This window comes from Ptychodera flava, chromosome 22 (genome assembly GCF_041260155.1).
Source record: "Ptychodera flava strain L36383 chromosome 22, AS_Pfla_20210202, whole genome shotgun sequence".
NCBI classification, from domain to species: domain Eukaryota; kingdom Metazoa; phylum Hemichordata; class Enteropneusta; family Ptychoderidae; genus Ptychodera; species Ptychodera flava.
In genome coordinates, this window is record NC_091949.1 from 18,902,565 (window position 1) to 18,916,363 (window position 13,799).

A 13,799-nucleotide genomic window follows, 5' to 3' on the forward strand; every position below is an offset into this window, starting at 1 on the left:
ATCACTTCAAATGAATCAAATAGACCACTTGGCAAGGCATGCTTTGCGATAGTGTTTACCGAGTATGCCCTCTCCCGTCAGGGTGTCGCAGGGTCAAAAACAAGTAATGCATTTCCCTATTCTATTACCCTGGGCATTTGACTTCTAAGTCCGCGTCACAGTTTACTGTGAAATAGGAACGACCAGTCTTGTAAACAAGCCAATTGCGAAACGTTCGGGAATGTATACGCTAGAGGATTTCGAGCACGGTCAAAGTAACCACGTGTCCCGCAGGACGTATCACGAGACGAGAGTGATCAAAGTAGAATAAGGATAATTGCATGATCACTCCGTCCAATTTTAAGCAATTATCGCAAGGTTACCCCGGCGTGCATTAGTCACACGATTTATTGCCGAACAAAGACAGCAGTCTCGCCAAATGTGTTCCCGCGAGATTTTGGCAAAGCGCTGAGTGAAATTGTGTACAAGTTTGCTTCTTGCAATCACAAAAACAGAAACACAAGATTTAACATTAAACCCTTTGTTCAGAGCATGTATGTATACCTATCATACCATTTTATTTTTAGGTGGTGTTGTCAGAAAAGCTGCACATTGTCAATGCTGACAAATCTACGCTGTTGAACAAACGCTCTGAGTTGGTTTCAACACGTCGCCACCAAAACGAATATTATTTATCAAATTTTAACACCAAGATGAATGAACTTAGGTAACAGATATTATTCCTTTGTACTTTAAATAATTTGTTTTATTGTATATGCATCCTGGTGTTAATATTTGATAAATATTGGTGGCGACGTTTTGAAACCAACTCAGAGCGTTTGTTTAACAGCGTAGATTTGTCAGCATTGATAATGTGCACCTTTTCTGACAACACCACCTAAAAATAAAATGGTACGTCCCCAACATATAAATGAGAGTGTAGAGCTAAGAATCCTTTCACTTCTGTATAAAGATTGCATGATGCATGAAACTTAAGTAACAGATATTATTACTTTGTACTTGAAGTAATTTGTATTATTATTTATAACACTCTGCTTTCCGCATCGAGCATTGTAATATATATATATATATATATATATATATATATATATATATATATATATATATATATATATATATATATATATATATATATATATATATATATATATATATCTTATGATATATATATATATATATATATCACTCTTATGTATGTAGACTATCGCAGCGTGGAGCGCAAGTCGGTGAATTAAAAAATACAGTCATTTGCAACAGTGAGTCTTGTGTCTCTTCTATTTCATGCAAACCTATTTGGAATTTGGCAGCCCATGTCAGGTTTTCCTGGCGATCGAGCGCGTTGCTTTGAGTCTGCGCAGTAGTGAGTCAGTTTCTCCGGGTGAAACTTCCCTGTATCGCGTACTCTCCACTGATCGCGTTCACCCAACTCACACGTTTCATATGAAAACAGAACACAAATCATCGCGTTCATCCCATCACGTACTCGAATCACAGAGTGGAACCAAGTTTGATTTTAAGTTAGAAATTATGATCACATGATGGTGCATTTTCACTTAAATCTCAATTAACATTTAATAATGACGAACAACTTCAGGAAGAACGCCTACTTAATAATGAAACCTCGTTACTTTCAAATATTAATTGGAGGCATCGATATCAGTGAATGAGACAAGTTCGATAACATTAGGTGGGCATGAAAGGTATTTCGACGGGTTCATCCTCATAAAATTGTGACGCGTACGGTTGTGAAAACACCCTGTTTGATTTTCCGATTCGGGGAACATGTCGAAGCTTCGTATCAGAGAACACTGTAACCTAATATTTAATGGACAAAAGTGACGGAAATAATCAACTTAATTAAATCCCGATTTTGACATTTGCAGACCAATTTTACGGCTGAGGAATACCCTTGGGAATCGCATTAAAGGATTGTTGATGACGATTGCCAGGATAGAGAAACGTTACTGAATAAGAGATCACTTGGAGGTTTGTGGTGAAGGTAGTCCTGCCTAGATGGTGCTTACGGTGTTCTCCAAGTGGTGATGAGACATTCGCATTTTCTTTGTCGACTGTGAACAACCACTGCACGTTGAAAGGTAAGGTGTACGTGTAACCTTCCATCGAACACGCTGCCTACGTGATTTTATCCACCAATCATGCTGTGCAATTTATCGTTTTGTTTTTCGAACATCCATGACAAAACCAACAACGGATAGTTAATCGCCGTTGGGTTCATTATGCAAGAGTCTTTGCTGAAAACACATACACTTCCAGGCCCAGTGCTTCTAAATCAGCCTATATTCGTCAACTTTCGGTTTAAATTCCCGGTGGTGATATTTACGAGGCCTTCACAGGATCCTGCCCAGGTTTCAAAACTTCAGCGGAAGTCTTATCTTTGCTGTAAATTTTTCGATCCTCAGCGGCTCGAAAGCGATATTTTGATGGATGATGTCACTGGTGTTTTGAATAAATCGGCACAACATCACTTATTTATGGCCACCGTTCGAAAAAAGACGAAAATGCACATAAAATGTATATTTTCAAATCGCAAACCGCTGCTAACTGTGTTATTCCTCATTTATCATATCAAAATGTAGTTCACAGAAACAAACTGCAGATATCATCGGGCGCTAAGTCACACATTTTCCCGGCATGCCACACGCCGACGCCAGATATTGCAAGCCTTCATACCTTGTTTACCTGAGTTCATAAGTATATTGAAACAGAACTACTAATATTGAACGCTGGAGTCATTATTTGTAACTTATGTGACCTCGTGACCTTTCGAGATTGGTTTTCCTGGTAGCTAAGACCCACGAGAAATGCGGTTCACTGTCTATTGAAAAGGTGTGCGACGTCATTGATTCAGTTTCTTCGACCGGCTCAGTAAAATTCTTGCAGCGGAACATCTGGCGCGCTTTCAAGCAAACAACATTGACAGAGAGTTAATATGCCCGGTTTTACATTGAAACCCGATGCTTTTGTGACTTCACTTCAAATCACGTTATGGCCACGTGCGCGTGAAGACACCCCCACAAAGGCAGACTGTTCAAAGTGTAAGCTTATTCAGATATAAACCTTGATCAGTCAATGTCCGCTAATTATAAAAGTAAGGTCTGCACGCTCTGTCCTTGAACATGAATCAAATGAAAAACTGCAGAACGCAAGGCTGGATGATTAGTCTTCTTGAAGATACATGTCGCGGATGCCTTTGATTACACAGACCTTTGGAACTTACAACTTTGCAGAAATGTCTAGAATGATGCACTATACATGGTAGTCTACCTATGAGGAAACTATGAATAATTTTTTATAATACAAAAGTAGATAAATCTTTGTATTTATGTACGCTCGATTATTGATATTAATGTTCTTGATTATACTGGAGTGGTTATAAGTCCATGGTTGTGTAAGAAATTTGATCTTGGAATTTCACCGAAATGTTGATTCACTATAGTCTATCAGAGAACTATGACATTTTTTTCCAATATAAACCTAACAATATCTGTGCATTTAAACTAACGATATCTGTGCATTTATACACCTTGCCATCTATTCCATATGTTTTTGTCTTTTGTCTTTCATCAGTTTGAACTGTTCAAGGTGTTTAATGTAGGATATCACTGCTTCGTCTTTGCTTGTGAAACTGGTGGATAATGTGTATGTATTTAAAATAATTGGTGTATTTCGTTGGAAATTGTTTATTCAGGAAATATCACATGGAAATTCGAAGGTTTGGCCGCAAAATCAGCTTCTGTTAAAAGTGACCCTCTCCAAGATAGGTTTATAAAAAGTGACCCCCTTCGACAGTTTTCTAAAGAGTGATCCTCCCAAATCCCCCTGGCCCATCCCCTGTAATTACCGAAGGTTCCCTAAGATGGTTCGCTTTCCTTAGAAATAAATATCTTTGAAATTTAAAACATAGCAGAAAATTTCACGGAGAGAGAGAGAGAGAGAGAGAGAGAGAGAGAGAGAGAGAGAGAGAGAGAGAGGGGGGGGGGGACAGAGCAAGCCAGACAACGACAGGTAGACAGGCAGACAGATTAATTACCCCTGAGAGTGGATAGCAGACAGGAAAAGTATTCAGGTAGAAGCACTGACGGACAGAGACCGACACGGAGCTACACAGACACACAAGCAGAGGCAGAAGCAAGCACGGGAGGGAGAGAGACGTAGTGTGATGGAGGTCAATAGTCGAGATTATGATTCCGAACTCCAATAAAATGCCCCCGTTTTATCCCTCTAATACATATTCCATGCCGTAAATTTGCTTCGTGCCGACAATAATTCTTGTATAATGGGTTGAAAAGAAAAACTTTGCACAAACACAGAGGCACAATATTATGCCATGATTGATAGGAACAACCCGTGGGCTATGTTTTCTCTTACTGTGGTTTTCCGTAAAACATTAGTCATGCGAACAAAGTAGGATAGTGTGTATGTTTTCTTCAACTTTGCTGACTCATATTTGAATTTCCGCCAGGCCATTTTCATCGACTCTCGTAACAAAATGAACTGAGTGCTAACGCGAGAGCGGAGATACGTCACTTTGTTGTCGAAGCAGGAAGCATTTGTTCGGTTTTCACCTGGAAAACAAACAATCCCCGCCGATGGGTAAGGTCAAACTGATGGCGAACACGATCGCAAACACGTCTAACTGTGAAATTCTGTCCTCTTTGACCCTATCAGAGACGATCAGTTCGTACTTCCTGAGTGCACGCCCTCGAAGTTATGTGATTGCGCTATCGGTCGCAGCGCTGCTATTTCCTTAGCAATATTCATCTTAAAAACAGTTGATTTTCTCGGGTCACGCTCAATTCCACTTTACTTTCAAGCAACATTTCGGGTACAGTCGTGATCGCAGGAAAGAGTACGCGTATTTAGATAAGAGGCTATCTTGATAGTGGCGTTTTTTTTTGTCATAAATCTTGTTTCTATAAAGTTCACCTGTGATCACGACAATAGGTATACTGGTTCGGTCAAGTTACCGTCGTGCCATCACAATGCCAGGATGTGCAAAAAGGTATCGGTTGATGTCTGTGGCAGATAATGCCGATATTTCTGTATATAAAAGCGATCCTCTTGTGCGTACCAACAGTTTGTAATTACATTTTAAATTTTAGGTGTATTATACTTCTGTCGCAACTTGCAAAATGCAATATCCACGGCATAAAATGACTGAATAATGTTCTGTTTTCTTCCTACATATCTATTCTGGGATACCGTGACAGTCTCAAAATCAGTTTTGACATTGAACATGAGTCACTAGAGGCAGGAATTCTAGACCTATTCGATATTGTACAAGGTCAAACGAACTTCGAATGGTGTAATTTGTGGGCAGCACAACATCAGCACTACCTCAGGTGTTATGCTATGATCTCAGCGCTGCTCGCTGAATGGAAAGGCAACCTTGATATTTCAAAATTTACAATTGATAAAGATGAGCCAATGCTAATACTCAAAGACCATTATACAAACAGCTATTATCATCTTACCCAGTGTACCAATGTACTACAAGATGCACAGTCCTGGGTATTATGAAGCAGTATTTTATTTCTCCTACAGGTCGAAACTTTTCTATCAATACCTTAGTCTTTTTCGGTAGCCGGAATACATCTACTTACCAGCTTTTAAGTTAACTCTTCATGCAAAATTACGTAACTTTCAGTCGAAATTAACACTCAACATTTTGATGACTAGTGTATTTTTTCATAAAATCACTTAATCTTGAGTCGTCTTGTGTCTTATTGTACAGATGAATGTGAACCAGATTTTGACACATTTACTAAAAAGCTTGAGAGACATATTGGTCTGAGAATTCCACTGACACCTGTGATCATCTTACTTGGCGGCTCTCAACTTCCAAGACTTCTTAATTTCTTGATACCGGTTGCTAGAAGCTGCATTTACATGGCGTGATGTAACACTATAGCGAATTGAATTTTATCAACTTTATCATAAACAGTACAGAAGCTCTCGCTTATACTTTCTATGACTTTACTGACTTTGTATAGAATGTACACAAGATCGAATTTTTATCGCAAATAGAAAAATAAAATTGACACGTACAAAGAAATGGGAGAAATATTAAAAAAAGAAACGATTTAATTTGTTCACACAGATTTATTTCGTATAACACTTCATTCATACGTTTTTTCTAGTAGCAGTGTAATTATGTTTCTTAGAAGTTACCCAAATATAAATTTTGTAAATGCAAAAATATCTCTTAAAGATAGTTGAGCGGAAAAGTAGTTATGAGACATGACGCATGCGTGACTGAATAAATAATTATGACCAACGACGCTCTCAGGTAGCTTGTACTTATAATTCAAAGCTTTCTGACTTATCTTAGTCTATACAGTTAAAGTACTAGTATCTCGAGTAACCCTGTGTCTGATTGCTATTGATGCCTTCCCATCTCGACAATGATTCCAAAAACATAACGAGTCCCTCAGTATTCGAAAGTACCCTAAACTCATGTTTTACCAATACTAAGAGGTCGTCGATCATAAACGCTGACGCACTGGAAACATAATTTCTTTAGTTTGGGTGTCACCCAACCCTGAAAACAAAACTCCTAAATGCAAAATTTGTTGCAGGAACTGTGTTGTTTATCATGGATGGAGAATATCAACTACATTCCTTGTGCCTGCATTGTCATTCTTTCTCTTCCGTCATAGTTTCATTGTCTTAATTATTAATTCTTTCTGTCCTATACAGCAGAATCCTTATTGCGATTTCGACACACGCAAAACGAACTGCCGTCAAACCCCTTCCCCTAAGCTAAGGAATGTTTCTTGTGCGGCAGGTTTTATGATTGACGGCCCCCTCATTGTGTCCAGTACTTTAACAGAAGTAACCTATAACTTCAGGTAGACGCCATTTGTACAAGTATTTTGGGGGCACAATTCCGTGTTCAATATCACTCGATTGTTTCTTACATCAGAGTCTAAAATGGTCAATAACACCAAAGTGTTATCATGAAAGAGCGTCAGCTATTTTAATGTGCATCAAAGACCGGAGATGCTATCACAGCAATACAGTTGAACATCGACTACTTCTGACTGACTAGTTACACTGTTAACGGTGAAATTGAAAGAGAGGCCGTACTTGCAAAAAAGTGTCAATGCGAAAATAATATCCCATCGCTTTGGGGTCTTTGGCCTGACTAACTTCCTGTTTTCTACACAAGTCATTAAGGGTGTTATTATGGCCTGACCTTAAACCTCCTGTAGTTATAGAAAGCGCTTCTGCCAATTGTGCCATGTCTTAATTACTTGACGCCCACACCCTCCCCTACCCTCCCCAATGACGTCACTTTTCCCCGGAATACTTTCCGTGGAAAGGACTGTATTGGATGCTATTAGGTGAGCTCATGTGAAAGGAAATCGCACAGTCGAAATTTTGAAACTAAATCTCGGCGTGCAGGACATTATATGGAACTACAAACAAAACTAGTACTGGTCACAGATCATGTCAACTCGAAGAAATTATATTTGTTTTCAAGATGGACATACGAAAAAATTTTATGTTACTGTACTGTCAATCATGATATATAAGTTGATCTTAGGTTACAGAGCGAGAATAATGTCTATACAATATATACTTACAAAATGCAGTAATCATGCTTTCCGAGTATTAGGTTTAACAGCGTAGATTTGTCAGCAAATCTACGCTGTTAAACAAACGCTCTGAGTTGGTTTCAAAATGACGCCCCTAAAACAAATATTATTTATCGAATTTTGACATCATCTACAAATAGAATGTTACGTCGCAAACATATAAATTAGAGTGTTGAGCTAAAAATTCTTTCACTTCTGCCTGAAGATTGCAGGATTTATGAAACCCAAATAACAGATATTATTACTTTTTATTGAGCATTTCCGTGTTCGGCCATGGAGACAGTGCAAATGTATGATAATATTTTAATAAATAATACATGTAAATACTTGTGTAACTGCTAATTTGCATACAGTATGTGAATTTCTACTCCGATGACGAAATACCGAAAACGATGACGAAATACCATATTTAGATAGAAGTGTGCACTGAAAGGACAAGCGACCATTGTGACCTATGACCCGTCAATTCGCATGAGGAAAAATTGTATAATATCGACTCACTTTTTACAGATAGATTGACCTTTAATATTTCCATGTGCCTGCCGTACTTTTCGAATCATGGTGGCAGACTGCTTCTAATTTAAACTTTCTACCGAAATGTCAAACAGCAGGAGAGACTAGACGCAGACGACATTTTCTGACTGCATGACTCCTTTTGTGCAATATCTCCCAAACCTCCAAAACAAAAATGCGTCATAGGTGTAGTTGGCCTCCAATTGAGATCAGATACGATTATTTTTTCGGCCCCACTCTTTCACTTTTCGAGGTCCTCTTCCGTTCTGTTCCAGCTATGTTGTACCTGTTTATCTTACCCTAGATTGCTTGCACCGTTTTATTAATCATCAGAGTGCCAGGCTGAAGTACTTTCAGACAGAGATGATGGAATTGCGGCATGCGTGTGGACGGCATGACGTTCCTTTTTTCGGCAAAAGTGAACAAAAGAAAATCGACTCTTCCTGGCGGCCTTGTTTTGTCCCCCTTCTGACTTTAAACTGGATGAACGTGATTTACAGTGCATTGTGCAGCACACTTCACTCACGTACGCATCCGGGTACTAATAAAGTAATATTGTCAGCCTAGTGTTTCGCTGGCCGGAGTATTTTCATTCCTGAAACGAATTTACCAACGGGAATAACGTTAGTTCTTGTGCCAACTGAGAAAGCATGAGTGAGTCATGAAAATTATTTCATCTCTTTTCGAGGAGTTTCTTGTACACTCGATCCCATTAGTAAATGTTGGTGAAACCAGACTGTGTTTTGTTGTCGAGTTGAGCTGTGATGTTGATCTCCGCTGTTGAAACACACAGCAAGCAAAATCTCACTCAAACCATCAAATCATGACGTCACTGGTCGTTTGTATGATAGTTCCCGTTATCTCATTATGCTGTAAGTCACCACAACAAGTTCACGATCCCCATTAAACCCTTTCAAAGATGTCATTTCAAATCATTCTGGGTAAGTTTTATTTTGCTCTGCGTGTACTTGTATAACTATTAAAGGGCCAGTAACTATAACTTTGGATAATTTGTTTTTCCACATTTTCTGTTTTGTATGTCAATTGAAATTTCTCTTCCTACTCGCCAAAGCAAGTTAAAGAACAAACTATTTACCTTGTCAACACAGTGTCTATACGTGTACAATGCACTGTTGTTGTTTACATTTGAATTCTAGTCCGGATTAGAATTACTTGTAGACGACAACAATGCAGTCTACACGATGCACAGGGTAAGTTGACAAGCTGAATACTGTGTATCTCAACATGCTTTGGGCAGTAGAACAAGAAACAGAAGTAGTTGACAATAAACACAAAAAAGTAAGAAAAAAATCATCAAAAATTACAGCTTCTCGTCCTTAAATGTGAGGGAGACTGCAAATTCGTTGCGAAATGCCCGACATCCGTTTTTAGTTTTTTTACCATAAAAATTACAAAAATTACATAACAAAACGGCAAACGAAAACTTCAAGTGAACGCTTTGTGAGTTTATGTCATATGCATCACGTGATTCCTGTTATTCATATACCACGGTTTAGATATTCGCGTAACAGTTTGGCACGAGATCACGCATTATGGCCGAACCACAGTCATACTAGTCCACCATGGCAACGTTTCACAAATAATAGATAGCGAGCGTGGTTTTCTTTCCATTTCACTGACTTGATGATTGACAAAAACACGTCTAATTTCACTGGCATACTTCGCTCGTCATACCGAACAGAAAAAAAACGACACATAACAGAGTGATACCAGTGTAACGCATCATCGCCTCGTCCACATATCATCATTTCCATTGAACATCCATGCCCAATTCACATCGCAGTTTATGAGTTTGTGATATTATACCAGGCGAAATGACGTCACACCACTTCACATCCTGGCCCAACAAAATTTTATCGCGTCTGATAACCAAAATTTGAATTAAGGCACATGCTTTTGAAAAAATCAACAGAATAAGTCATGTTTGACAGCATTCATATATCAAACCAGCAGTGATGTTTTTTTTTTATTTCCGGTATTACGATTTCATAGCCACCCTGCGAATTCAAAGGCTTTAGTACACATTTCGTCGACAAGAGGCACTGTGGAACACTCCCTTCTCCCCACGACCGAAGCGTTAAGGGTTTCAATAGCTCTTTTGGACGGTAGTATAGTACATTGTAAATGTAATATAAAAAGTAATAGATCTCCATCGAGAGAAATACTCTATCTGTCACCATGTGCTTTCGTCTGCATCCCTCTTCAACATTTTGTGTCCATGACGACACTTGACCAAGTCACTACAACGGTACAAGATTCTCCCCCGCGAGGGCCATCGATTCCAATTCAAACGATATATAAGTGGGATTCGACTGTCTAGCCGCACTGTTAGCTTAGCCACTGCGCCTCTGTGCCCTTTTATAAGTAACATTGGTTAAATGAAACAACCTTAGTGGCTCTGCCGTTTTAAGCCGAGAATCACGCCTAACGCGAAGTCCGTGACAGTTTAGGCAATTTTTAATTCTAGCGATTGAGCTCGCCAACTTTTGTACATCATGGACCATCGTTTTGTGTAGTTTTAATTAACAATGTGGCGGTCTTCCGTTTCAGGTTACAAATTAAAGGTGATTACAATTCGTGTTCGGATGATGAATCCAGGGGGCAGGAATGTAGTCACGATGGCTCCTGTAACAAGCGGTGGCCATCTAAGCATACCAATGGCATATTGATGCAATCATAGGTAATCTTAAGCTTGCCCACGCAAATACAGTCAATGTTTTGAGAACGGGGGAAACCTTTAATTCTTTGTGAGTCTAAATTGTCACTTTGGTATCATCATGCCCTCTTTTCTTGGGCCAATCGAAACGTAATTAGTACAGAGGCGTGATTTTACAATTCATGGTTATCTTGCATGCAAGCGGTGAAAGTCCTGACAAAAAGTTATGTGAGTTTACAAGCAATGGACGCCACTTTGTCACTCAAAGGTATAAAAATGTTGAAATATGCACATTCGGTTGTTGTAATGACGAAATGTGGCCCGAAGTTTGCACAGGGAGCCTGTCTTCAAGATTTTCCGCGGTTTGGTCATCTGATTCATATTTTTCATAGAATGTAGTCAAAAGTTGAATTTTCCCAATCTATACTTTGAAAGACTCGTGGAGCAGCGCGCCTTGATTAGCAATTCGTGGTCAAAACCAGTGAGAATTTGGACCAGTTCTTAATATTTTATCTGTTTTTTACAAATCTGTTCCATCTCTTGCAAAATGTGACTCAACACCACACTACCTATATGAATAATTGCCAATTCATCAACTATAATTGGCTGAGCGACAATCTTTCACAAGTAACGTAATTTGTCAGAGGAATTATCAAATTAAGTAGAAATGGTTTCCACACTCTTTCTCAGGTGTCTCCATATTGCAATAGCGACAAATTCATCATAATCACTACTGTCTTAATTTGTCACACCTCATCAACATTTTGTGAATCTTCTAAATTTTACTCGTCGCAACCTCACAATTAAATCAACCATGCACATATCGAGTTATCTCGCATGACCTCGCGCGGATGGATACCAGTTGTCAGCGCCTGTGTGGCGTTCGTGAACATACTATTTCCGGAGTGTCCACGCATTAACATTCGCGGAAGGGCTGTATAATCGTAAGACTACCTAAACTTTTGATCAATGGTGGCATGGTTTTTTTCTTATTCTCCCACAAGATGTCCTGAACTTACTTTCGAAATTCTTTTTACGCTAGGCCACTACATAGCTCGTAAGTACAGTGTGTTAAAAGCCATGATAAAAAGAAAAGCTTTCCAGTTCAAGTTGGTTGTTTAAAGGGATACGGTCGTCGGAACTGCGCTCAAAGGTCGTATGGGACCCATACGACCAATGTAAACGCTGTATCCAAGATACGATGGTGATTGATGAAAGTTAAAACGTGTCTGTCATAATCTACATCGTATAATTTAAATGTTGCAGCTAGGTGCATCTAGATATCGTGCACGAAATGTATGTGTGTATTTTTTGTGGAATCAAAGTCAACAGTTTTCTGCTTCACCCCTATGAGGAAATGTGAACGTTTCCCAATAGCACTTGGTGGGTTCAAACGAATCTCGTTTGTATTCAAGCGCTTATGTGGCTAGCTTAGCACTTTTTAGACCTCCTATAAATGAACGAGGGTGTATACATCACCTTTCCATCAGCTAAAATCAATAATTGGCCGGAATCAAGCCGTGATTCCCACAATTCATTGCATGCTGGCGACATATCGACCCGTGGGTCAGACCCTTGTCGGCTGAGCAGTGATGATTAAAACCGTGGCGAATCCATTCGCAGTGTCAGCCTTCGGGGACATCTATACGGAAAGCGATGTCTGTATGTCTTTCTTTGGAAAATTTTGACTTTAACTCGTTCAACCGGTACCATTATAGTCAAAACTAACGAGTTCTTCTGAAATGAATTCTCGAAATTAATCCAGCAGCTTTGTATGATTGGGAAATTGTGTCGCCAAAATTGGAAGTGAAATGTAGAATAGAGGGGCGATTTTTCAAAGAAAAATCTCTTCTGCTTTAATTTACAGCACACAAGGTTGGATTACAAACTTATTTACATTGACACAACCGCTGGGCACGATTAATGATTTAGTTTGTTAAATTTAGGCGATGAAAGGCATCAAATCTTGCCGTACGGGGTCGATTTACTCAATGTCGATGCAAATCCGCCGCTGGTCGTATTCATTCCATCCGTCGCACACTAGCTGGAGCCTTAACATGGGAATCAAGACTACGAAATAAAACTCCCCGCGTCCTTGAAACGACGGTCACTCCCTCGTAAACCGTGTTTTCTTTCTAACGCTCACTCCGATTGGTCAATCATGACCAACAGCAGGACAATCTGACAGGCTGCCAGGATAGGACGTTGAGAGCATTGGACAAGAGTGAAGTGCCGCTACTCTGTAACCAAACGACCGGCAGTCCGGGAACTTACAACAATGTAGGGCACTCCTATAGAACGCTGGGCCCAAACATCCCTTTGAAAGCAATAGATTTTTTTTCGGGAGTGGAGGGGGGCGGTGCTCCAATGGTTTTGCGAAGCAAGTGAATCCCTTAAGATTAAATGGATTTGCAATAGTGTTGACCGTGATCTCAGACTCTTAACTCTCGCCAAGTGGATTAAATCTGTACCGTGTTCACATGACGGAATTTTACTGGATAAAGTTCGGGTGTTGTTTCAAAACGAGGCTGGACAGCATGCTAGCGTATTTTCGGTGACAACATGTATTAAAAAAGACAACATGTACATAGGATAACCCATCTACCGTGGTTCATGGTAGGTTCAAAGCACACATAACACGAACGATAGGTAAAAATGGAAAATAATAAAGTTAACTTTGAATAAAAATCAACGGAAAATCAAATAGAGTTGGATATATATATATATATATATATATATCATATATCATATATATATATATATATATATATATATATTAGTGTTTTGCCATGAGTGCGTTCTTGCGCCTTTTGACGCAAAATTAGCAACAATATCCCGCAAAAATATAAACACATGTAATGCCGTAACTGGTAAGAATCCCCATACAAGAAAAATGCGCATGAAATTGATTTTATCATGATGATGATGATGTTTTTTTTTCACAATTCAAAACTATAAATACAACCAGTTAAAATGACTTTGTCACA

At 39.1% G+C, this 13,799-nt stretch overlaps 1 protein-coding gene across 1 annotated transcript in view; it reads left to right on the forward strand.

Annotated features, from left to right (window-relative positions):
- Positions 1 to 13,799, forward strand: part of LOC139122883 (uncharacterized) — a 103,099-nt gene that overhangs the window by 22,789 nt on the left and 66,511 nt on the right. The window contains exon 2 of the mRNA XM_070688718.1: positions 1,884 to 2,096. The gene's annotated coding sequence lies outside the window, so the exon portion shown is untranslated. The remainder of the gene's footprint in view (positions 1 to 1,883; positions 2,097 to 13,799) is intronic.